This window comes from Gallus gallus, chromosome 12 (assembly GCF_016699485.2).
Source record: "Gallus gallus isolate bGalGal1 chromosome 12, bGalGal1.mat.broiler.GRCg7b, whole genome shotgun sequence".
Lineage (NCBI taxonomy): Eukaryota > Metazoa > Chordata > Aves > Galliformes > Phasianidae > Gallus > Gallus gallus.
The window spans coordinates 16,950,365-16,973,467 of NC_052543.1; the positions used below are offsets into that span (position 1 = coordinate 16,950,365).

The following is a 23,103-nucleotide window of genomic DNA, read 5'->3' on the forward strand; positions in this document are numbered from 1 at the left end:
TCTCTGTATTATTGCAGCAGAGTGAAAATACACAGGCTCTTTTTCTGGACAGGAGCCACCAAAAAGTATGAGCAAGTCCTTGAAACATGTCCACATCCTACGGATACTTTCCAGGAGACTCATATGGTGAAATTTTGCCACTCACACTTGCAAGTGGTGGTGTGGAGTGGTCTGAAGACTGAGGGCTGCAGTGCTTGGTGTGCAAGCTACCCTGCAGCAGCAGAGCAGCAGTGGGGCAGTGTAGGAGTCATGTCCACATGCAGGCTGCAGTAGGAGCGCCCTGTAGCTTGCTGAAGCCAGGAGCATCCCAGCACACAGTGGGCAGCAGGTGAGACCTTCCTGCCCCACAAAGCCAGCTGTGCACCCCACTGGGGCAGGGTGGGTGCAGCCAGCTGGGAGGGAGGCTGGGGCCCAGCATGGGGAGGGACAGCCCGAGCTCCTTGCTGAGGCTCAGTGTCCTGCAGCTGCTGCTGGAATATTTGCTCATTGCTGAATACCCCTGAAGGTCTGACAAAGAGGTGTAAGAGCTCAGCTGTCTTGGAAATCTCTTCCAAAGCTGCTTCCTGCCCTGGCTGTGTTACAGAGTGAGGTCAGTGCTGGGCTGCTGGACTCCCTGAGTGTTTCCTTAAAGCGAAGATCGCTGCGATTTGGAGGATTCAAAATACTTCCATTTGCCTCATGTGCTTTCCATTATTTGCTGTTTTTTTGCCTGCCTGAAACACATTGATATTGTTAAGCTGTTCATGGCAGGAAACATTTGCATGAACAAATATTTTGCTAGTTGCGCTCTGATCAGGAAATCACCCAGCAGGGGCATTGATTTCTGTTGCTCTCGCTCTCTCTTTTTAAAAACCAATTCAGAGCTCCGTTCCCCAGCATGGGGCACCAGTCTTTGGCATTTCAGAGAAATTTCCAACGATGAGTGAGTAGCAGTTGGCTTTCTATTGAAAGTCATTGAAACATCCCACCTGTCACAGCAAATTTACACATTCATATGCTAAAGAGCTCGGAATCAGCTGGTGTTATGTTTCTGTTGGGAGCCAGATTGTTTGCCTGTTACTGTCGGAGCAGCAGCCACTTCCTCCAGCATTTCCACAGAGTGGGTGAACCAGCGCTTGCAAGCTGCTCCTCAGCGCCCGAGTCCTTCAGATGTGACATGAGGCAGAAGTTCACCACCTGGACACGGTGTCCTGCGGCGTCAGGGGAAATTCTACTGTTTCTGTGCAAACCCTGAAGCCAGTGTTGATTTTTGGGACTGACTGGCAGATGGTGAGGCCACTGGGCTAGTACCGAAGCTCACGTTTTCAAGGATACTTAGACATGGCTCCCCTTGCTGTTGTAAGGCTTAACTGACTTAAGAACAAGCATTTCATTCTCTGAAGATGTTCCTTATCCTGGTGCCTAAATGATACTGCAGCCAGACAGGCCCCAGGCATGCCCTGAAATGACTGGGGCAACCCGAGGGCTATGCCCAAAATAAGGGACGTTCCCTTTAGCAGGGCTAATGGTCTGTGGCACTGCTGGTTCCCACCTCCCCAGCAGCGTTAGCGAGATGATTTTTTAATTATTATCATTATTAGTTTAGAAACAAAACAGATAATTCAGTATTAAAGATTTTGACTGTAGCCACCTGACAGAGATCACAATATGACTGATGACTAATTGAGCAGCGGATGTGTAATTTGTCACTATTAAAGCTGCGTTTGTTCTGCCAGCTGCTGCTTGCGGCGGCTCGGCGAGATGGTGGATCCAACACTGCCACCTTCTGCTAGCACAGCGCGCAGGTGTGGGCTGCTTCAAGTCCTCTGGATGTGACAGACCCATACATCGAGGCAGCAGGAAGTTTTGCAGGTACATACCCCTGGCTATGTGCATGCTTTGAAGGGAACTGCCCTGACAGCTCTCATGGGATTTTGATATTCCTGCAGCTCACCGGGTCAGATGTTAGCTTTAAGTCTTGTTTCCTGCAGCATGTGTGTGCACACAGCTGTTAACTCATGAGGATGAGGAGAAAAAAAAAGGCCTTCGTATCATAGGAATAAGCTAGCTTTCAAATGCTTCTGTTGAAGAAAAGGTTATCAGGAAATATTTGCAATACACAAATTCTTGTTCAACATATAAATTGGTTTGGCTTGCATCAGGAAGACACTGAATAGAACAGTTATAATGAAAAAATAACTGGAAGTGAGAATTTTTCATTATTTAAATGCACTGGCGAGTAGGACTACTCAATCATTGTAGAGCAGAGTGGGCTGTGGCTGGTATTTCTTAGGACTAAATTTTAGCATCAGCTAAAAAGACAAACACTTGTATTTTAATGAGTAACAGAGCCTGGAAAGCCTTCTTATTGCATCTTAGGTGATGCGTGCTGATCAAATGAAGAACTGTGTACTGTTGGTGCTGATAGATCCTCAAAGGAGATGCCCTCTGAGGAGCTGTGCCAGCACGGAGTGAAGAGCTTCTGATCTGAGGCAGGCTAAGCACAGCTGACATACGAAGCATCCCCCCATGTTGGCTTCCATATGTGCGAGGCCTCTGCAGAGGTGCCTGTACATATGGGCTTTTGCACATGGATCTGCTAATCTAAAGATGCCTATGCAAGCATTAGCACTTGAGAATGCATGTAAATTTATTACATTCCCCAAAGAGTTTGGGTTCTATAAATTTAAAATACTGGCAGGCCGGGACAAATATTATCCAGCTTCCATATGTTTCCTGGTATATAAAAAAGACAATAAGCATATTTTCTTTACACTCATACAGTGTTAATTCAAGCCACTAAAACATCTCTTTTCTACTTGAAGAACAGCAATTCATTTCATATCTTCTTCGAAGGCTTCTGAGGTGAGTGGAGCTTGTACAGTGTTAATTAGTCCTTCAGCCTCTACTGCCTTATTTCATCTGGGATGGAATCATCTTCTTTAGAGTGCCTGGTATGATGCTCTGTTTTGGTTCTAGGAGAAAACCAATGTCGACAACACACCGATGTTTATAGCTGCTGCTAAGCAGTGTTGTACAGAGCCCAGGCTGTTTGCAGCCAAGGGCCCAAGGAGCTGGGAGGGAGCAGAATTAGGACAGCTGACTGAAACTGGCCAGGGGGATATTCCATACCATATGACATCACATGGAAGGAGTTTTGAAGGGGCTGGGAGTTCATCTTGCTCTCTTCCTTTGCTTGGGGGCTATCTGGGCATTGGTCTTTGGGTAGTAAGCAATTGCTTGTGCATCATTTGTTATATACATTTATATATATGTGTGTATTTGTCATAATTATTATCCTTTTCCTTTTCTCTATCTTAGTAAATAGCTGTATCTCAACCCATGAGTTCTACTTTGTTTTTCTCAATTCTCTCCCCAATCCCACTGGGAAGGGGGAAGTGTGTGCTGCTGAGCCCTGCTGGATTAAACAACAGCAACGGTTTATCAGGGTGATTGCCTGTGCCTTGGAAGCACCCCCGTCTTGCCCGTATGCCTTCTTTGTCTCTTGGTCTGTTTTAATTGCAGACTGTTTAGTGATAGTTTCTATCTTCACGCCCTTGTACAGTAAGGTCAGAGCACTTGACCAGAGCTCACAGACCCTGCGGTTGGAGAAATAATAAGAACATTTTGGAGATCAGAGGATGTTTGAAGTGTCTATTCAGACAAAAAGTAACTCTAAAATTGCTTTCAGATCAACAGGATTGTGCCTCTCATGTTTGCTTTCCAGATCATTAAGCTCTTTTGGAATATTTATAATGTTTTTGAGTGATTAAACAATAGGGTTTTGTTTGAGGCTGTTTCTCCCCCCAGAGCACTATGTTATTAAAGCTGCTTGTGTAAGGCAATACGCTGCCACTGAGGAGGGCGGTGCAGAGCTGGGTTAGTGAAGCAGAGCTGTTCCGCATCACACCTCCTCCTTGAAGAGCTTTGTAGGTGAGAATGAAGCTCAATAGCTGGCTCTGGGGTGTGTGTTTCAAAAGACAACAGATGGTTCATCCCTGTAGTTTGAAAAGGGTTCCGCTTCATTTTGTACCACTCTGGAAAGGAAGGTTGCAATGCCTTCCCATAACTGTAGCATTCAAAGTTTACATAAGGCATGCACTGCTAGCAGAGTCAAACACTATAATGTTGTTGGGGAAAAAAATTCATATTTTCTGGTATTCAGATGCTTGAAAATAGGCACTTAATGACTCTGTGGGACTGTTAGGAGCGCTGTGGGACTGAGAGGACTGAATGCTTAATTCTAAGCTGACTGTTTGAAGTTATCTCTGGTGTGAGTTGCTCAGGCAAAAGGGAATGCTCTCATCTCTACTCAGTAGGCAAAAGCTGTCTTTGTACAACTGGAGATGCCTGTTGCTTCTGGCTATTGAGATTCTGTCCTATGACAAGGAGACTGTTAGCGAGAGTTTGCTGCTGCCATAGTGTGCCTGTGTCTTTCCTTGTCGTGTCAGTGGTGCAAAAGGCTCCTAGGAATTTGCATGTCTGTGAGCCTGTGTATGTGAGTCAGACACACACAAGCCTTATAAACACCTATTCCATATTACACAGTATTTGCTCATAAATTTTTTCTGAACAAAACTCATTCTTTGTTCACAGAGTTTTCAAGGTCTGCAGTGAGGGTTAAGTCAAGGTCTGCAGATTACTGTAAATTGCTTTCCTAAGTAAGACTTGTCTTCTTCTAAGTAAAAATGCCTTAGAAAGTGAACACACAGTAATATTTGCTGCACAGACAGTTATGACCAACCATCCACCAAGGGCTGCCCTCCAGCTCCTCCAAAGATTTGAAGTTCAGAATAGTTGGATGGCCCTTACTGCTATTACTCAGCCAAAAACCTCAGCCCCCACAATGGGCATCCATCCGTCTTTGAAATTATGAAGGGTGTATTGATATGGGCAAGGGAAAGAAATACCCTGAAGCAGCACTGAAAGGAGTTGTTATGTGCAGTGGGTAGAGCTGGGGTTTTGCTGCTTGTTGTCTGTCCTCAGCTCACCTCCCATGCAGGGCTCTGGAGCATCAGTGAAGCTCAGTGGTAGCAAATTTTTAAACAGATTGGATTTTGCTGTGTTGCAATTTCTAGGCCACATTATGGCTGCTCATTGGAAGATCTCCCATGGAGTTGCATGGTTTTTCCATAAAAATTCAGCTTGTGTAACTACAGCTGAATGTACTTGCTGGCCTAAGCCAAATGCATAAAGATACTGAAGGGCATGAAACTTAAACTCTGGAATTGGGCCTAAATGCTGCTTTGGGACTTTGAAAATTTGACGTAAATTTCTAAGTCACTTGGGCATTATTGAACACATTCCCTTGGAGCTGTGTAAATTCTGTGTCTGGCCAGCTTGGTATTCCATTTTCAGGCGGTGGTTGGAACATATATTACCGTGACTGGGAAAAGGAGAATTGCATTAAGGAGTGGTGGGGCTATTTTTCTTGATGTGTGCCAGAAGATGTCTGAATAAATTGACAGCATATTTTCTTATTGTTCTTTACTTCGATTTATTTTCATTCCTGAACTTTCCCCCTTTGGATAATCCAGTTAGAGTTTCATCCAGTATAGCATGCAGCGGGCCAACCTTCTGTGAGTGGTCTCTCACCATATGTCAGCAGACTGAATCACTGTTTTTGTCTATTTGTGTGCAGCAGATAGGACAAAGAGGGGCTACTCTGAATTGCTGGCATTTGGAAAGAGGAGAGGAACAAATGTAGAGCAGAGACCACCCAAAATATTTTCAAGTTGAAGATTTCAGTGAAAACAAACAACAACAGAAATAATGTGCTTCTGATTTAGTTGCATAAATCAGCTGGTATTGTTCCTCTTTCCAGGCCAAATGATTTATTGGTTTATCCCACACAACGTTAAATGTAAATTGGAAAGGTGTAAAATTGTATTTCACCGTGGAGCAAATAGTATTTACTCAGTTGGTGAGCAAAGTTAGCCCCATATGTTCTATACATTATGGGTACATAGTTACAGTGTTATGGCATGAAATGCCAGCTGTTAGGTCATGATGTGAATGATCTGCAGATCAAGAGCTATCAAATGTATGAATCTGTGACAACTGAATAATGAACATATTGAAGAGATTGTGATGTTAGTAGACCAGCTGTAGGGTGCCCAACTGTTCAGTTTTCTTGTTGCTGCATAATAAAAACGAGTTATATTACTGCCATCAGAAAGAATAGGGACAGGTCTGCAAAGTGAGGAAAACTCCAGGGTGCTTAGCTCCCAAAATTCAGGACTGGGGCCCTCAGTTCCCAGCCTGCACACCTCCTGGCTGCTTGAACTCTGCAAGGGTTTGCAGCTTCTTGCAGGGCTCCTGGCTGGAAGCACAGTGCGTGGCTCTTTCCCTGGCTGTACGTGTTGGGAAGGGCAGTGGGTAGCTCTGAGAACTGGTTCTTTTCTGCTCAGTTTGTGAATCCAGCCCAGCCTTAGGATTTAGGGGATTTTGCCTTGTGAGTTAGGACATAACCTGGTTCATGAGAGGCTTCAGTCAGTTCCCACTGAAGTGCAAGTGAGTCTCTGGTTTGTGAAAAAGACCTTTTCATACTACTTGGAGCCATTCAGAAAGACAAGGGGCCTAAAGAAAAGAGAAATCCATTCCTTGGTTTGCAGCAGTTGCATCTTATGCCTTTAGTTTAACTTCTTATTTCTTTCTCACTTTAACACTAAGCACTGTAATGTGATGGAAGCTGTCCTGTTTGTTATACTCTTTAACACAGAGCATCAGGCATTAAAGGTCCTCTGTTCCTACATGTGTCTATGCATGTGTACATACACGTGTACTTGGATGTGTACATTTGTCAGTGGTAGCTGAGCAGGTCTCACTATTATAACAGTACTGCACAACACCTGCATTTATCCAAATATTTACTGATTGATGACAGTTTCCAAAATATTTATCTTTCTCATGTATAGAATTTGTGCTGTATTTGTTTATTATACAATTTCTGTCTCTTCCAGTTCATTCTTTCTTGTGTTTTTCTTATCGGTGTCAGTTGTAGTCAATTACTTGTGTAAAAAGATTGAGGACCTAATTTATGGCATGATGACATACAGTAGATACACTGCTCCCATTAAAACCTGATGAAACCTCTCTATTAATTTTCACAGTGTGCCAAGTCAAGTCACAGAGGGTAGACCTTTGATGAATAAAGCATATTTTCTTACTTAGCTCCATTCCCAACTAGCTCAGCTTCTAGAAATAACATTAGTTGGCCAATGAAAACAGCTCCTTGATAGTGGTAGGAATTTAAGATAAAAAACAGCTGGGTACATTTTTTTTAGATGAAGGGAAACAACTTTGAACTCTGCAGACAATGTAGTTTAAACCCAAGCAGATGTGGTTTAATCTCGTTTTTGATCCTTGTGTAGATTTTCTTTTAGAATGCATGTGTGTGCACAGAAATGATGACTTTCAGATGTCTTGACATAATTTGTTGGAGAATCACCTTGGTGCATAAATCTTGTATAGCAAACACTTCACATCTTTGAACGTGGACTGAAGGGAACCAGAGAGGATTTATGTTGTTCTTTTGGTACTATCCTGCAACTGTGTACAAGAAACAATACTGCCATATGAGTGTAAAGGCTCAGTGATGAGAAACTCAGGTTTTCTGTTCCCTCATAAATCTTTTTTCTGTCGGGGTCTAAGTAACTCTACAATACAAAAGGCAATATCAGGCTTATTCCAAATCAGCAGACACGATTGATCTGAGCCCTTTCTCGTCTTACTTTTATAGCTATTTGTCACGACTGGCATATTCTTTTGTTAATTTCCCTTTTCTTTCCCCTGTATGAGCAAAAGTGGAAGTAAACATATAAACAGACCTCCTTTCCATGGCTTATCAACTTTTGATACGAATGTGGCAGTGACACTGCCTGGCAGCACATGTTCAGATGACTGTTAAACTTCAAAGTTCTATGTAATCAAGACCTACTTCTCTGCAGCCAAATCAAAAGATTGAATACTGGAGAACTGCCTACAGCAGATGTGACTCTACATGGATGTGAGTGTCTCATTCTCCCAGTCCCCTTTCATCCCTAAAATCAGGGAGGTGGACTGGAAAAATCTCAAAGCTCTATGAGGAGATCAGCAGGCAGCCAGCAGAAAAAATAACCTCTTCTCTTCTTTGCAGAATGGAAGAGTGCTTGGGGAAAATGGCAGTGATATGGGGCTACCCTATCCTGAGGTATAAGAGCTGAAGCAAGTACAACCAGTACGTATTTTTGGCGAATCCCCTATTTCACCCCAAGATCTCAAAATTATTCAGACAGTTCACACACATTGAAACCAAAGGGAATTAGTCACTGAAATGCCTTCTGATTTGCTAAACTGTGGTGTGTTTTCTTAAAGTCTCTTTTTCTGGAGTGAAGATACTTTACCAGACTCACCAAGGGAAAAATCTGCCTTCAGAGTGGTGGGAAAAATGCTGAAGATGTAACACTCACTGGTAATTAAAAACAACGAACAAACAAAAAACCACCACAAAAAGAAAACAGAACAACATCAACAAAAAACCCCACAACAGAATCATTATATTAAAAACAAACAAAAAGGGACCAATTTTCTGACCTATAGTTTTCTTTTTCAGTGGATTGATTTGTGACTTTGGAACTGAATGCAAATACTGTGCATTTCCAATGCCTTCATCGTAGTGCAATGTGTACTGCTTATAAGTGGTCTGTCCTACTGAGTGTGAGAGGCTTGTCCTGTGGCTGGATGTGCTGCTGCTATCTTGTTGGAAAAGCTCTGAAATTAGATGGGCTTTTCCTGCATCTCTTCCTCTAACACAGCCATGCCAAACACAGGGATTTGGCAGTAGGTTTTTTCAAAGCTAGAGATAAAGCTGTTGAATGGTTTCTTATAATACTAAAAACACAGCTTGTAAGAAAATAAATACAGCCAAATATCCTGGATTTTACCATGACTTAACTGTTGGTTTAGCAGATAGCAGGAAACTATGAGTAATCCATTCTTGGTGCGTGATGGAAAAACAGGTAAAGCTGCAAATCTTGAAGTTTCTCTGGACTCATATGTTAGCATCTACCTTGCCAGGAGGCACCTGCTGCTGTTCCATTTCCTTCCAAATCTTTAGGGTGGAACTGTATTTTATCAGTATTTTCCTTTTTGTCCTCTATCAACAAGAGTTTTTCCATGTGCAACCAGAAACCTTTTTAAGGCAATCTTTTGAGGTATTTCAGTATTCCTTTGCTATAAAGATTTCTGCCATATTTACTATCCAGGGTAAGAATTACAACAAGGAAATACCCACCTTAAAATGTCGGCAGTCCATGCAGCCAAATGACATCCATTACCTTTTGTGCAGAGACACAATTCTTTTGTGCAAATAAGTACTTTGTATATGGGATCTTGTGGACAAAGCACTCCAGGTTCACATCACCGGCTGGTACCGTAGCTATACTGTGCAAAGCATGGCCCTACACTGCCTGTGTGAAGCTGCCAAAATACCCTTGTGTCAGCAAGAGCCAGGTGTCAAAAAGGGGGATGTAGCCCTGTGCCTAGGATATATGAAATGCATCCTGTTTGGTACTCTAGCTTCTCCATACATCCAGCCATCCTTTCTATCTTATTGACCTGCAAAACTGACAGCAGATATGCAGAGAACCTGAGAGTTGTTCCAGTTTCTGACTTCTTGTGGTCTTTTTGTGCTGCATAGGATCAGTGTTTCACATTGTGCACTTTTCGTATCACGTTCCAGAAGCACCAGAAGGCCAGTGAACACCATGCATCCCCATGGCAGCATCACGCCTGAGAGGCTGCATTCCCATTGTGTGGGCTCCTGCTCTGTGCCTTCATTGGAGCTCTGAAAACCAGCACAAGCAGGGAATGTTATTTAGGCATCACCAAGTAGAGCTGATTGACAGACAAGTGGAAAAGGAGGCAGTAATGAGTGGCAAGAGTAGTCATTGACACAGATGACTACAGAAAGCCTGCAATCAGTTAATGATTTTCACATTCAGAATAAAGATGAGCAGTAAATTATTAACTGCAGCCTAATAGCTTCAGTTAGATGATATCAAATAACTTGTTATGCTTACATTAACAAATAAATGAGGTAGTCAGGATACCTCCAAATCCAAAATGGTTGCATTAGAATTTGTGTAAGAATCAAAAATGTACCCATTGAACACAAGTTCTTTATTGCCATTCCCTTTGAAGAAAAGATTATTATTATTTTTTGCATTAAAGATAGTTTTTACCAACTGTGTTTTATAAAAAGTTCTGGCGTTTCAGAAAAAGGGAAGAACATTTGAAGTGAGGAGGGAACAGGATTTCAAGTCACAGATTTTCTTTCTTTTTACCATTTCCTCTTTTTCCTTTTTTCCCCCCGTATTTTCATGGCCTTTTCCATTTTCCGGCCAGCTATGGAGTAGTTCAGTTTTGAGAAGCATATTTTAATTTATTTACAAAAGGAGTAATGAAATAATCTGAAGCACATAATTATCTCAGTAGAGATAAGTAGCTGCTGATTCCATACAGCAATATTAAGGACATGAAGGGAATTGCTTGGTCAGTGTTATGGATAAAATACATGCTTACGTATTGATGTATCACATCAATGAAGTTGGTGCTTTAAAGCTTGTCTCTTCAGCGCTTGGTTGTGCCTGTGTTCTTCTGCTTTTTAATGGCTGCACAGTGCTGTGCCAGCAGCACCCAGGACGCTGGGATAGTTTCAGCTGTCGCTGGTGAGAATGCATTCCTGGGTCTCAGAATATCACCTAGTGATTTTATGGTAATAACTGTTTATCCTTCATTCTGTCATTGCTTCTAATTCAGCTCTTCCCTGTCAGCTACTCAGAGCCAGCATAAAGTGCTCTCCCTGATACAAAGGGCAACAGGAATTGCATTTCATGGGTGAGCTTCTCTAGCAAAATGTTGAGTTCCTCAAGGAGCTTTGCTGTGGCAGTGTATGGTCTGTACGTCCTGCTATAGTCACATTGGGATAATTCTCCCTCACTTCAGTGGGAGCTGAGCTAGCCCTTACATGTTATATAAGCACTCTTGTTTTCAGATAGGTGATTATGTTACAGTCAGAATTCTATATTTTCCTAGTTTCAATCTTTTTAGATTGGAAATGAACGCAAACTTCAACAGGAATTTTGTCACTCTCCACTATTCGTTGTTTACAGACGTTCAGGGATGCTTTCAAGGCAATGCTGACATGGGCAACCCTGCTGCAGCCCGGGGGATGCAATCTGCATCAGGCCTGTCTTTAAAGGCAGTTATCCTTTGTGCGTAAATACAGAGGAGAGAGAAGTTCTGTAATTTTATGGCATGGCTCCTCATTTGTATCATTGTTAGCTAAGGGCACAAGCTCATTGGCTCACACTGTGTTGTCTCACTGCTGTTACAGCTCATGTGGCCATGTATTGCATGTTGGCCTGGGCACCTCTCCTGCTGCTGGCTGATAGCACTTGCCATCTGGAAAACTGTCTTGTCAGGGCAGTTGGAATCTCTCTGTCCCTGGCTGAAACAGTGCTGGCAGTGCAGGCTGCAATCTCCTGCGGGTCTTCTTCTAGCATGAGGAACATGCTGGGGTGTGCCATGGCTTCTGTCCTGGTTCCTGGAAATCTGGCTGGCTTTAAGTTTTGTATGAATATCTGAATTGGGGTCTTCAGTATTTGTGCACCTCCAGTACAGATGAAACATTCCCAAAATGGGAGAAAATGAACAGTGTTACAGAAACAGTATTTTCAGTGTTTAGGAGTGAGATGGCAGCTGCATGGATTTTTAAGTCTGGAGGCCCATCAGTTTCCACTGGGAGATACAGACAGCTCAGGATCCATAGTTAACACAATAGAGTTAAATATCCTCCTTTAGCAATGAGATTTGAGATGCAGCCCTACAGCATCAGTCTCAGTTTCTGGTCATCCAGTCTGTGCCATAACCACTGGAGACACTGCTGCTCAGCCCTGGGTAAGTTAATTCAATTGGTTACAGTCAGCATATTTCTTAAAAATAGCAAAAGGTTAAACCAGCAAGTGTTGGGAGATCATCAAAGCTGATTCTAAAGGAAAGAGAGAAGTCTTAAATGCAGGGGGGGAGTCGATGAGAACTGTGAAATGGAGCCAAGGTTTCCCAAGGGAGGGAGGGGAGCCTACTTCCCACGTGCCTTCTTGCACAGCTGCTGGTGTGGAAGCTGCCAGTTAGCTTCAGTGAGCATTGAATCCTGCTCATTAGGCTGGGCCATGCACCAAGAGAGGCACTGCTCCACCTCTAACACTCTTACAACTCCTGTGATTAGTCAGTGTAATTAGAAAGTCTGTATTCACTGAAAGAAAACTGCTTTGGTCTATGCTCTGGTATGGATTAAGCTGAAAATCAAAATCTCATCATGTTTTGACTAATTGCTGTTGAAGCTTTTCAGCAAAATGTCAAAACTTGAAGTGAGGCCACATCAGAAAATTAAAGTACGGTAAATACATGGCTGGTATTAAAAAAAAAAGAAAAAAAAGGGAAAAAATGAGATGGATAGATCTAAGGGAAAAGAAATTACTAAGCACAGTTGCTTGGGTTCTATAAAGTGAAATTTAAGTTCAGTATATTAAAACACATGTGGTCTGTATTTGAAAACATTTTGTATAAAGACCCGAGAGCAAAAATGGGAAAGATGTAGCTGCAGATAAGCTCTCATAGAGAGCACAGGTCATGGATCAGGCATGAGAAAGAAAATCATAAGCCAGGATCAAGTATAGTGAGTGAATATTTTGTTACGGACTTCGGTAGGTTTCAGAGAACTCACAGAGTGTATTTTCCCGAAGCTGTTGGAGCAAGGGCTCCTATCAGCCTGAGTGGACTTCAGTTCAGGGCTGTGCCAAGCAAGAGAGGCAGTTACAGTGCTTGGATTTAACTAACTCAGAGGGCACTGGAAATTACAAAGCTGACTGTAGAGGTACGAGCAGAAGGTATCACAGCAACATTTTTTGTTTTATTAGTGAGACCGAAGCTAAATCAGTGATTATTGCCTGATATACAATAAAGCAGCACTGCCCCAGATAATAGTTTGCCTAAGAAAATTATAGTCTATTCAATTTTCATCTCAGAAAAAGCAAGGGCTCTGCATTTTTACTTGAATTTCATGTGCGCTGCCTGCAGTGGCCTTTAGAAAGGATTTCATTGTTTGATTTCTGTAAGAGAGGTATTGAACAGGATGTTAAGCTTCAGGTCTTCACACACAAGAGGTGTGTGTTTGAAGCCTTGCTTGAGTGAAGGAGAGCAAGATCTGTGGCCCTGACTTTTGAGAAGGTTGCATCTTACACCACTGCTCACAGCTGAGCTGAGGGGCTTCTAAATGTCTGTAGTCATGGCTCATGGCTGTAGCGATTTTGTCAGGAAATTCCTGCAAAAGAAGTCCTACTATTGCACTTCAGTGCAATGTCTACACAGCTGGATGCAAACTGAACTCATTATCTGCAAAGTATGCACGTAGGAAATTTTGTTCCTCTGTGCAATCCTGCTGCATTAGTTGAGGTAGCTTACAATAAATGTTGGGAAGATGGGATTACAGTCAGTTAAATCTAATGTTTTAGTGCATTCAAATTGACCGTGACATAATACTACCTTGGAGCACAAGTGAGCAAGCAGAAATTCACCAGTGATGACTACATCAAAAGTAGTCTTGTATTCTACTAAGCTGTGGCATAAGCCATGCCTTAAAAATACTGAGACAATTGCTGATCTTAATGTCCCTCACCAGGGATCAGAAGCCTGGGGACTTCATTTCTTCACTACTTCACAACTCATTCAGAAACCTTCAGTTTTGATTGCTGCCTTGAGTAGGGAGACTGTGCTTTCTTGGTCTTACCAGTTTGTGTAGATGGCATCAGTGGTACATGTCCTAAAACAGGCTTCTGATTTTGATTCTCATCTCTACAGATGGCATTTTCTGAGCTAATCAGGAGCCTAAAAATGAAGGCAAAAATCATATATTTTCAAACACACGTATTCTCCTTTGGTACCAGGTGGGACATACATATGCAAACAAGAACCACATAAAACTCAGAAGACGTGAAGAATGTTTTGAGTCTGGCTGTTGTTTGTGCATTAGTACAGATAGATCACCCTTCTGAGACCAGCTAATGTGCCTTTGTGGAGCCGTGGGTGAGGAAAGGTTTACTCTGGTCGGATTTCTTGTAACTTGTTGCAGACTGATGAAACATAGCTCTAGGTGTAACCCAACTAACGGTTTAATGTGATACAATTGGAATGAATTATCCTGTGATTGAATGTCTGCTGGGGAAAGGGAAGGGCTTTCAGACCTATTTGCAGAACACCAGGCCCTGGGGATCCTTTCTTTTAGCCCTTTGTTCACAGCCCTCTTCTCCAATATCTGCCATGACGGCTGGCAGTTTTTACTCTTCCACTTTACACCTGCTTTGTGTTAACAACCAGCCAAAGCTGAAGCATGACAAAGAGAATTTGTCATATTGCATTTCTGACACACCCGAGGTAGGATGCTGATCAGTCATGCATGGGTGGCTGACTTGTCAGGCAATACAATTCATGCACATATCTTGTTGCTGAAAGCAAGTTGAAATCATCATCAATTTGCAGGTAGATTAAGGAATCTTATAGCATTCCCTTGCTGAAAGCAGTTAAGGGCTCCATTAGCAAACATGCTTGGATTATTTCAGTGGTCTACTTTCAAATTCTGCATTCCTTCTTGTTTTATAACTTGAGAAAGAAAGAGCACTTCAGGTACCACTCAGGACCTTTGCTGAGACACAAGTCAGGAGATGGGCACCCATGTAAAACCAGTTTGTACTGTTTGTTGTATTTCCTAAGGAAGAGATTCCCAAACAGGATCAAACCTTGGCTGCTTAATTGTTTTATTCTTGGAAAGAAATAAGTCTTTCTTGATAAGGCCATTCAGTGTGACTTTTGAAATAAGAGCTGACCCTGCTCATGCTGATAGAGGTGAACATAGGATCTGGAAATGAAGTAACTTTACTAATTCTGTATGCAGTATTACTGTACTGTATCAGTATCACTGTTTCTCACAAAGGAAGCATTGTCTGTAGATGACTGAAAAGCATATCAGGAAGTGTAGCAGTAAGGGAAGGACTCCGGTCAACTTTCATTTTTAAAAAACTCAGCACAGTTTCCATCTGATGTGAATTACATTGTACGCTTCATACATTTTTGTTCCAAACTAACAGCACTGAAATGTTTGATTATAGCAGATTCTTATCTTATTTTTTCCACGTGCACAATAGTCTCCAATCTACTGAAGGAAACCTGGAAGAACTTAAAGTTTTTTAAGAGAGGGAGTAAGTAGTGTTCATGAAATGCCTTCTGCTCTGTAGATCAGACAGGGAATGCCAAGATTCCAGCCTAGTTCTTAGAAATAATCTATCAGCCTGCCTTGTAGGTGATTTCTCCTTAGGCAATTGAAAATGGGAATGCTGGGTGGGAGCAGCAAGACAGAGAAGCTGCTGTAGCACAACTCAGAACAGGAATATGGAGGTTCTGCTTCAGGTGTAGCAGTGAGCCTTGGGCTGTGCTGCTGGATTGAAGTCACAGCTGAGTATTTTACAGCATTTTTTAAATTACATTAGTGCTGTTCACCAAGTCTCTGTGTGTTTACCAAACTTAAGTGAATGCTCATACAAATCTGTAGGTAAGTCTTTGCAAGTGGTGGGCTTATTAAATTGTTTTGTTGTTTACATGTACTACGTACGCGTGCTGGCACAAAGGAAAAAGTTAAGGTGTTCGAAATCCTGAACACTTTAATCCTGAGTTGGAACGAAAAATTTGAACTTCGAACATTTTTTTCATAGAATAGAAGGGTCTAAAAGTAGTGAGCTGAGCTGCACTGAGGCTTCCAAGGAGTCCAAATCCTGGTGCTGTGTATCTGGTGTTACCTCTGGGCAAAGCTCCAGGGGCACATAGGAGTATCCCTGAGATTATCCCCCAAAAGAGACATGGCGAGTAACCACCAGCAAGCCCGTCTGATGCTGGGGACATGCCCTTGGAGCCCACAGCCTGCAGCACGGCTCAGCTGTGTCAGGCAGGCGGCGTTGGACTGGTAACGTGCAGCAGGTGCTGGTCCTCCTGCAGCTGTAGGTGATGAGTATGAAGAGGGCTGGCCCCCACCGAGGGCTGCCTACAGTTAGGCAGTGTCAGCCTGAGCTGTGGTGCAGTTTCAGTGCCCTGTTTGAGGGCTCTGGAAGTTTGATCTTTGTTTTTGTCTCCAGCGTGGCAGGATCTGGTTTGTTTCTTGATGCTAGTCTCATCTCCGTCCTCTGAATGGGTGAGTACGAGGCTTTTGTGTGAGCGGGGCTGTCTTGGGATGGTGTGTTGATAATAGCGTGAGAATTAGCAGTGTCTTTGTGTTGAGTGGAAAAAGAACAAAATCCTCAAAAGACTTCAAGTGTTAATTCCTCTGCAAGCCTAGCTTTGATTCCACTTGTGCAGGATGTGTTCTCACAGACCTGGCAGTGAGAGAGAAGCTTACTAATTAATGTTTAAAAAACCTACCTCCATAAATGCTCTGAAATTGCTCTTTCAGTGCAGAGTAACTGAATAATTCCAGGGCTTGATATCTGAAGGTCTTTAAGCTCTAGCAGTAATTCCGATAGGAGCCCTTTCTTTTCTTCCAGAGGCATTTAAAAGGGAAGTTTTTGGAACAGGTTTGGAATCTGGCTGCTCTTGGTCTTCAGCCAGTGCAGTTTTTGCAGGGGAAAATACTTATTCTGTTCAATGAACACAAATGCTTTTCTCTGGGGAAAATGAAAATAATTTTCTGTGCTGAACTGGTGCATCTGAGTCTGAGCACTAAACATCATCAGTAAATGTTGAATATCTAATCTGTATAAAAGCATAATTACCAGTTTTCTGCTCAGGTGGGTGGTGAGGTAAATGGAAATGACTGATTCGGAAAGAGGGAGGGATATATTTAAAATAATTTGAGCCTTAATGCTGCAAAATGGCTCCTCCCTTCCACTGCAGGGCTTGTTGAGAGCATGCAAGCTGTAATGGGTCAGGCTGTAAGACCACATGTATGGGCTCAGTGCCTACTGAAGCACCCAGCAAGGGAGAAGCTTGGTCTCTGCTGCGTGGGGTTCTTGTAAAGCTTAAGAGCTTGTGTTTATCATTACCTCATGTCAATCCTGAGCTGATTAAGCTTGGCAAAAATTTTATAAGGCTGATGAAAGTTCAGGGTCCAACAAACGTATCTTTCTTGGAATGACATGCAGAGCTAATCCTCTTTGTATCATATTTGAGGGGAATGTGAAGAACCACATCTGGAAATCTACAGAGGGTATATCCTTCAGCATGTGCATGGCCCTGCTGGTGCTTACCAGATTTGATCATTGCAAAGATAAGCAATGCAAGAACTGCTTCCAATTCTCTGCTCTCAGCTGAGAAGCAGGAGTTGTGACGTGCAAAGATCAGTGTGTGCAAGTGTATTGAAGTTAGACGTGTCTGTCCAGATCTGACAAAGCATTTGGGTGCATTTACTAATTTTTGCACACCTTAGTGTGAAAACACTTCTGTTTTCCAGACAGAACTGTTCTGTCACTTAAAGATTTACTGTGGAGCTGGGACTTTGTTGCTGCTGTAGCAGAAACCAAGAGTGTTATAAACAACAAAGTCTCTGCTACAGTTTCTTGTGACTAACGTCACCATAAAGGTGGGAAATATAAACCAGGGAAAAAGTACCAAGAAACCTTCTGAAATTGAAATGCTATGGAATTTTTCTTGTTAGCTGTGCTCTGCTGCTAACGAGACAGTTGTTCCTCCTCTTAGCCTAATCAGTGAGGCTGAGACCATCAAGGTAATTAGAGAACTCAGGTGTGCCTTGCATGTGGGGTGGCAGCTGGCAGAGGCTGTGTGCTGGGGTTCTGGAGGAGCAGGAGGCTTGGGAGGTTTCTGGCATGTGTTTAAGCTTGCTGTTCTGTGTCCTGTGTAAGAACAGAGCAATGAAAATTGTTACTCTGCTCAAATACTCCGGATCTCAGGGACATCTTGGCATTACAGCTGTTACTCTATTATTGCCGCTCTGTGGTGGTGAACTTTTGTCATACAGCCCCTTTATGGGACCTGGTGTGGAGCAGTGGGGAGAGATGTGTGTGGCGTCCCCACAGCAGGATCCTGCTGCTTGGCAGTGGTACCTCACAGTAAGAGGTTATGGAGAGACTGATAAAGACGGAGGAGAGCTGGGTTCTGCTGTGTTCCCAGCAGTGCCATGTTTACTGAGGTGTACGTGGATCCCCCTTCCACTCTGGAGTCAGGCTGGCTGCCCAGTAAACAGCTTTTCCTCCAGACTCCTCTCACTGAATACACTCTTCAAGTGTTGCTGCTTTCCTTGCACTTCTCCCAGTTTATGTGCTGCTCTTCCCTTTGCTTCACTCCCTTTTTAGTTCAAGAATTGTCCTAGTACTGGAGGAGTTAACTGCAGCACTGTGCAGCTACCAGGCAGCTGGGTTGCTTGCCTCTTTGTTAAAAGAGGAGACAGGATTGTAAATATTCATCTCGGAGGTATGATTATGCCCAGACCACAGTAGCTGCAGACATCTTCCTACAGTGTACTTTGGCAGGGCTGAGTGGATTAATGAAGCGAGAAGCAAGAGAAGGAAAACTTTGGGAGAGTACTATGCTGCTCTGAAATACCTAATCTAAATTAGTATTCTAGTGTAAGTCGTCTGCCTTAAATTTGGACTCAGGGGAGAAAATATGCTGATCCATATGGGTCGTCTGATTTCCTCTCTGAGCTCAGCAAGACTCTGTGCCAATGAAGGGCAGCAGGAAGCCTTGAGCAGAAAAACTAGAAGCTTAATGTTTCTGGCTGTTGAATGAAGTAATTGGGCCATTAAGGAAATGACCACAGGACAGGGAGTATCAGCATCTTAAAAGCCCTTCAACATTATCCGCTGCTGTCAGTGCTTAAGAAGTGCTGTGTTGATGTAATGAGCGCTTGAACTCATAACTTCTTAATGTATTTGAGGGGAACAAGACCACCCTGATTAGCTGTAGCTTTACTTTCAAAAGAAGTTATGATTACTGAAATACTGTCACGTGCTTTGAATCACTCAGTTCTGTGGCCAGAGTAAAGTATTGCAGCCTTGGTACAAAGCCATTAATTTTAGTGGCTAGGCCTCAAATGTTCTTTCCCATTTTTAGGCAGTTTGGCAGCAGAACCAAACATAAACGTATCTGTGCGTATTTTCCTACTGCAATCAGTGTCCTGGTACTTTCAATGTAAATACTCTGAGATCCTACATCTGATAGTGGCTGTGAGGCTGGTAAAGTACTGTGGAGTTGAAGGCACATCATTACGTGGGCACTGGTGCTGGCATTGCTGTCTCTGCACTGCCCCATCTGCCATCCCTGCTGGCTGTGCTGGCTGACATGGCCCTGCAGCTGCATGGACTGAGCACCTTACCTGAAAAAAAGGTACTTTTTTATTTGCCATGTGCCAAAGCACGTGGGGATACGACTAAAACTAATCACAAGTTGAAAAGCTTAGTGTGTAGAAGTCCTTAATGCTGTCGGCATGCTGATGTTAGAGACCTCGCTGTGTGCTGGGCTGACTTCTCTGAGGTGGCTGAAGAAAGGCAAAGTACAAATGCTGCTTTCTTGAAAGTGGATACAACATTTTAAAAGGTGTTTCAAGTTGAATGCACACAATTTAAGCCACCTGAAATATTGGTTCTCAATTTCTACTACCTGGAGGTAGGGGGTAATGAGAGACTATAGCAGCACTGTGTGATTAAATGGCAGTAAAATATCTTCTCTTAAGAAAAGATCAGCCACCAGCTGCACTTGAATTCTGAAGTTTGGTATAACTTTGTCATTTGAAGCTGTTTGCTACTATGATGATGAATGTCAGTTGTGCTTTCATGAGCCTTCGTATTCTGCAGTTCAGAGCTCTGCACTGCAGATTTTGTTGTCCATCTGCTTTAATTCATTTTGTGCTCTACGGCATTAATGTTTTCTTGTTAATATTTTCTAAGTCAAATCCAGCTCAGCCTGTGGAAAATAAAGAAATTGCTTAAATTGATGGTTTTGAATAAGATAAATCAGAAATCTGTACATAATGTTTGAAACCTCATTCAGAAAGTTTGCTTTTTGCTCCACATCCCCTCAGAATACGACTGTGGGGCACGGATTGGAAATATGCAAGAAAACGGTGCCACCTGCAGGCGCTGGGCTGGGGCTGCACTGATTACCGGAGGCGGCGCTGGCAAAGCTGCTGAACTGACTCACGTTGGCTTGCAGTGATGAAGATATTTGTACACACGTACTTGAGCTTCAGCAGGAGAAGGCAGTGAAACGTGAGAGATCGTTCTTCAGGAACCCCCGTGTGAATGGAAATGACTCAGACGAGACAGGCTCAGTGGGTAAAACTTCCCTTCTTATTGCCTGCACAGAAGGAGGGGTGTGCAGCCCTAGCAGTGTCTGAGGACCCCCAAAGGCCAGAACTCAGATGCTTTGGTGTATTGGTATAGGTGTTAGCTGGTGCTCATCCCATAATAATTGATGTATTACAGTATAGAGCTCTGTTTTGAATAAGGTTGGACTGGTGTGTAGTTCAGGAGATGTATTCAGGTTTTAGACTGTTATTGTGATTTTTAGTAGTGTATGACTGTACTCAACCCAAACCCCAAACTTGCCAGGTTGCAAAAACAGTGCAGTAGCATTGCCAGAAGCGAAGCTGCTTTTTGAGATTGAAAGTACCTACAAATAAACCTTGAAAACAATGAGAAAACATGGATGGGAAATGATTTAAGGAGAACAAAACAAAGTAATGGGAGACATGAATGTGTTGCTAATTACCTGCCATTCTGATTTCTGAAGTAATTTCTCATCCATGAACTATGTGGTCAAATGTAGCAGCAAACCAAGAATGTACATTCTAGCTTGTAGGCATGTTAAATACTGGGAATTGATGTTATGTCATCGCTGCTACAGGTCTGCTGTTTAGAATCATTGTGCTGTGGCTTGAGGAGAGCTGCTAAAGCTGAATCATTCATCATAAATTGTAATTGCACCAAGATGGTCTTCGCTAGCTCCGCAGACTTGATTTCCACTTGAAACTGGTAGAAGAAAGACTAGGAACAATTAACTGATATTAATTACATCAAAGACTTTCTGAGTTCTCCTAGTCCTTAAACAAACTTGAAAGGAAAATACCCACTTCAGTGAAAGAGGAGCAGTCCACCACTAAGATTTCATTGGGTAATAATGCTGTGAGAATGGAAAGGAGATATGGTTTTAATATGGTGTGGTTACCTCTAACATACTGAAGGTTTGAGTTGTAATTTTGCAGAAAGAGCATTTTTTTTAAGGAGTAGTTACTATTCCAAATGAGGCTGGAAAGTAAAGGAAACCTTGTAAAGCTGCAGCCCAATGTGGGCTCGAGTAATAACTCATGCCAGGTACGGAAGCTATGAGTTTGACTTTCCTTTGGGTTTTGCATGTTAAGGCTCACTCTACAGTGGATGTAGGCACTGAGTCTCCCAACGCTCAGGACATCAATTTCATTTGCTTTCATTTCTCAATGCTTATTTTCATGAATTCAGGCAGCATGTAGTACATTCATGACCTCTACTTTTCCCCCACACTTACTGGAATCCAGGCAAAGAATTCCAGGCTAATGGAAGGGAGCAGACCAATGCAAAACGTGATTATATATAAACCTTATTTTCCTCAGGAATCCAGGCGAAGGAAATTGGAGTACTCTGATACAAATGCATATGTCCTTTGCATTGCTCCTATTTGATTAAACACCTCAGTGTCTGTGGGACCATAGGTAGAATTTTTTCTCTGAGTGTAACATGAATAGTAACACCCACACTCTTATAGCAGGGTCATAATATGTGAAAATTACTGTATGTGCTAAAATACAAGAAAAATTGTTGTTTTGACTGAAAGCTATACTGTGCACAGCCCCTGGAGGGCACCAATGGCCAACATTACATTTTTTTCACTTGCCTTGTAGTTACTACCCACTGTCACAGAGTGCTATGAAGATGGCAAATATATCCCCCACGTATAGATTAAATTGAATGTGCTTTGCCTTGCATAATTTGGAAATTCAAAAGACCAATTTCTTAGTGTAATTGAAAACCACTACATTTCAGGCTTATTCATTGAATCAGTATTTCCAGTTAGAATCCAAATTAATCTTTCTACCTTTAAACAAGATAACGAGGGTGTAGTTATATTTACTCAGCCTTTTGACAGTCAAGTTCAGTGCAGCTGCATATGATTAACTACACACACACAATCACAAAAGGTTAGTATGGGCATGACTCAAGTCAGGAGGGAAATCCATCTCCTAAGGCTGAAAATCAGAACTGACAGTTCAACACTCAGCCTAATGCCTGAGTCCCTCTGGAAGGGGGAAATAAAAAGGAAGGGAGAAAAGGCAAAATGACCAGCCTGACATAAGAGCCCTGTCAGTTTGTATGTACTTCCCTCTGGATTTTTTTTTCTATTTAGCCTGGAGTCCTCTTGCTTTAAAGTTGCATTAATGCAACTTCCCTGAATTGCTTCCAGCACCTGTCAGAAAGTGATGTGGCATCCAAATGCATTTGTAGTGCACTTCTGAGCTTCTGTATTCTGTGTGGGCCAGTCAGCTGGAAATGAATATTTGAAGTTTGCACATGGAAATGTTTATCTGGAACACACCCTGCTATGCATCACAGGCATCTGACGGGGTGGGTGAGCTGTGTGCTAAAATCCCAAATTCTTTGGAATGGTGGTGGGTTTGAGGAGTTTACCTCTATGAAGAGAAGTAAAAGGAGCAGATTGGCTGGTTGGTATCATCCACTTGGGCATTATTGTAATGAGGACCAGATGCTTTTATTGAAGCTCAAATCTAATTCCAGTGTTATTTATGGGAAGTCCTACCTGGCCCACGTTATGCAGCAGATCAGTGTGAAGAACCCGGCTTGTTTGCTGTGATAATACAAAATCAACTTGGCACAAGGACATGCTTGTGAGAAGAAGCTGTTCTGCTTGATGGTCTTTTTGCAAGAAGCTGAATAAGTCTGGGTGCCCAGCAGTGTGCTGCTGATTCCCAGCACTTCACTGACCAGGTTTTCTGTAGCCTTAAACTGGCAGCTGTCTGCCCGCTAGCTGGAGGCATGG

The 23,103-nt window shown here is 42.7% G+C and overlaps 1 long non-coding RNA gene across 4 annotated transcripts in view; it reads left to right on the forward strand.

Annotated features, from left to right (window-relative positions):
* LOC107054413 overlaps nt 1-23,103 on the forward strand; it is a 176,041-nt gene that overhangs the window by 39,146 nt on the left and 113,792 nt on the right. The window contains exon 1 of one of the 4 annotated variants that reach the window (XR_005839168.1): nt 167-328. The exons of the other annotated variants lie outside the window; for them this stretch is intronic. This is a non-coding gene — a long non-coding RNA (uncharacterized LOC107054413). Of the gene's footprint in view, nt 1-166; nt 329-23,103 lie in introns of those variants that run through there. 4 annotated transcript variants of the gene reach the window in all.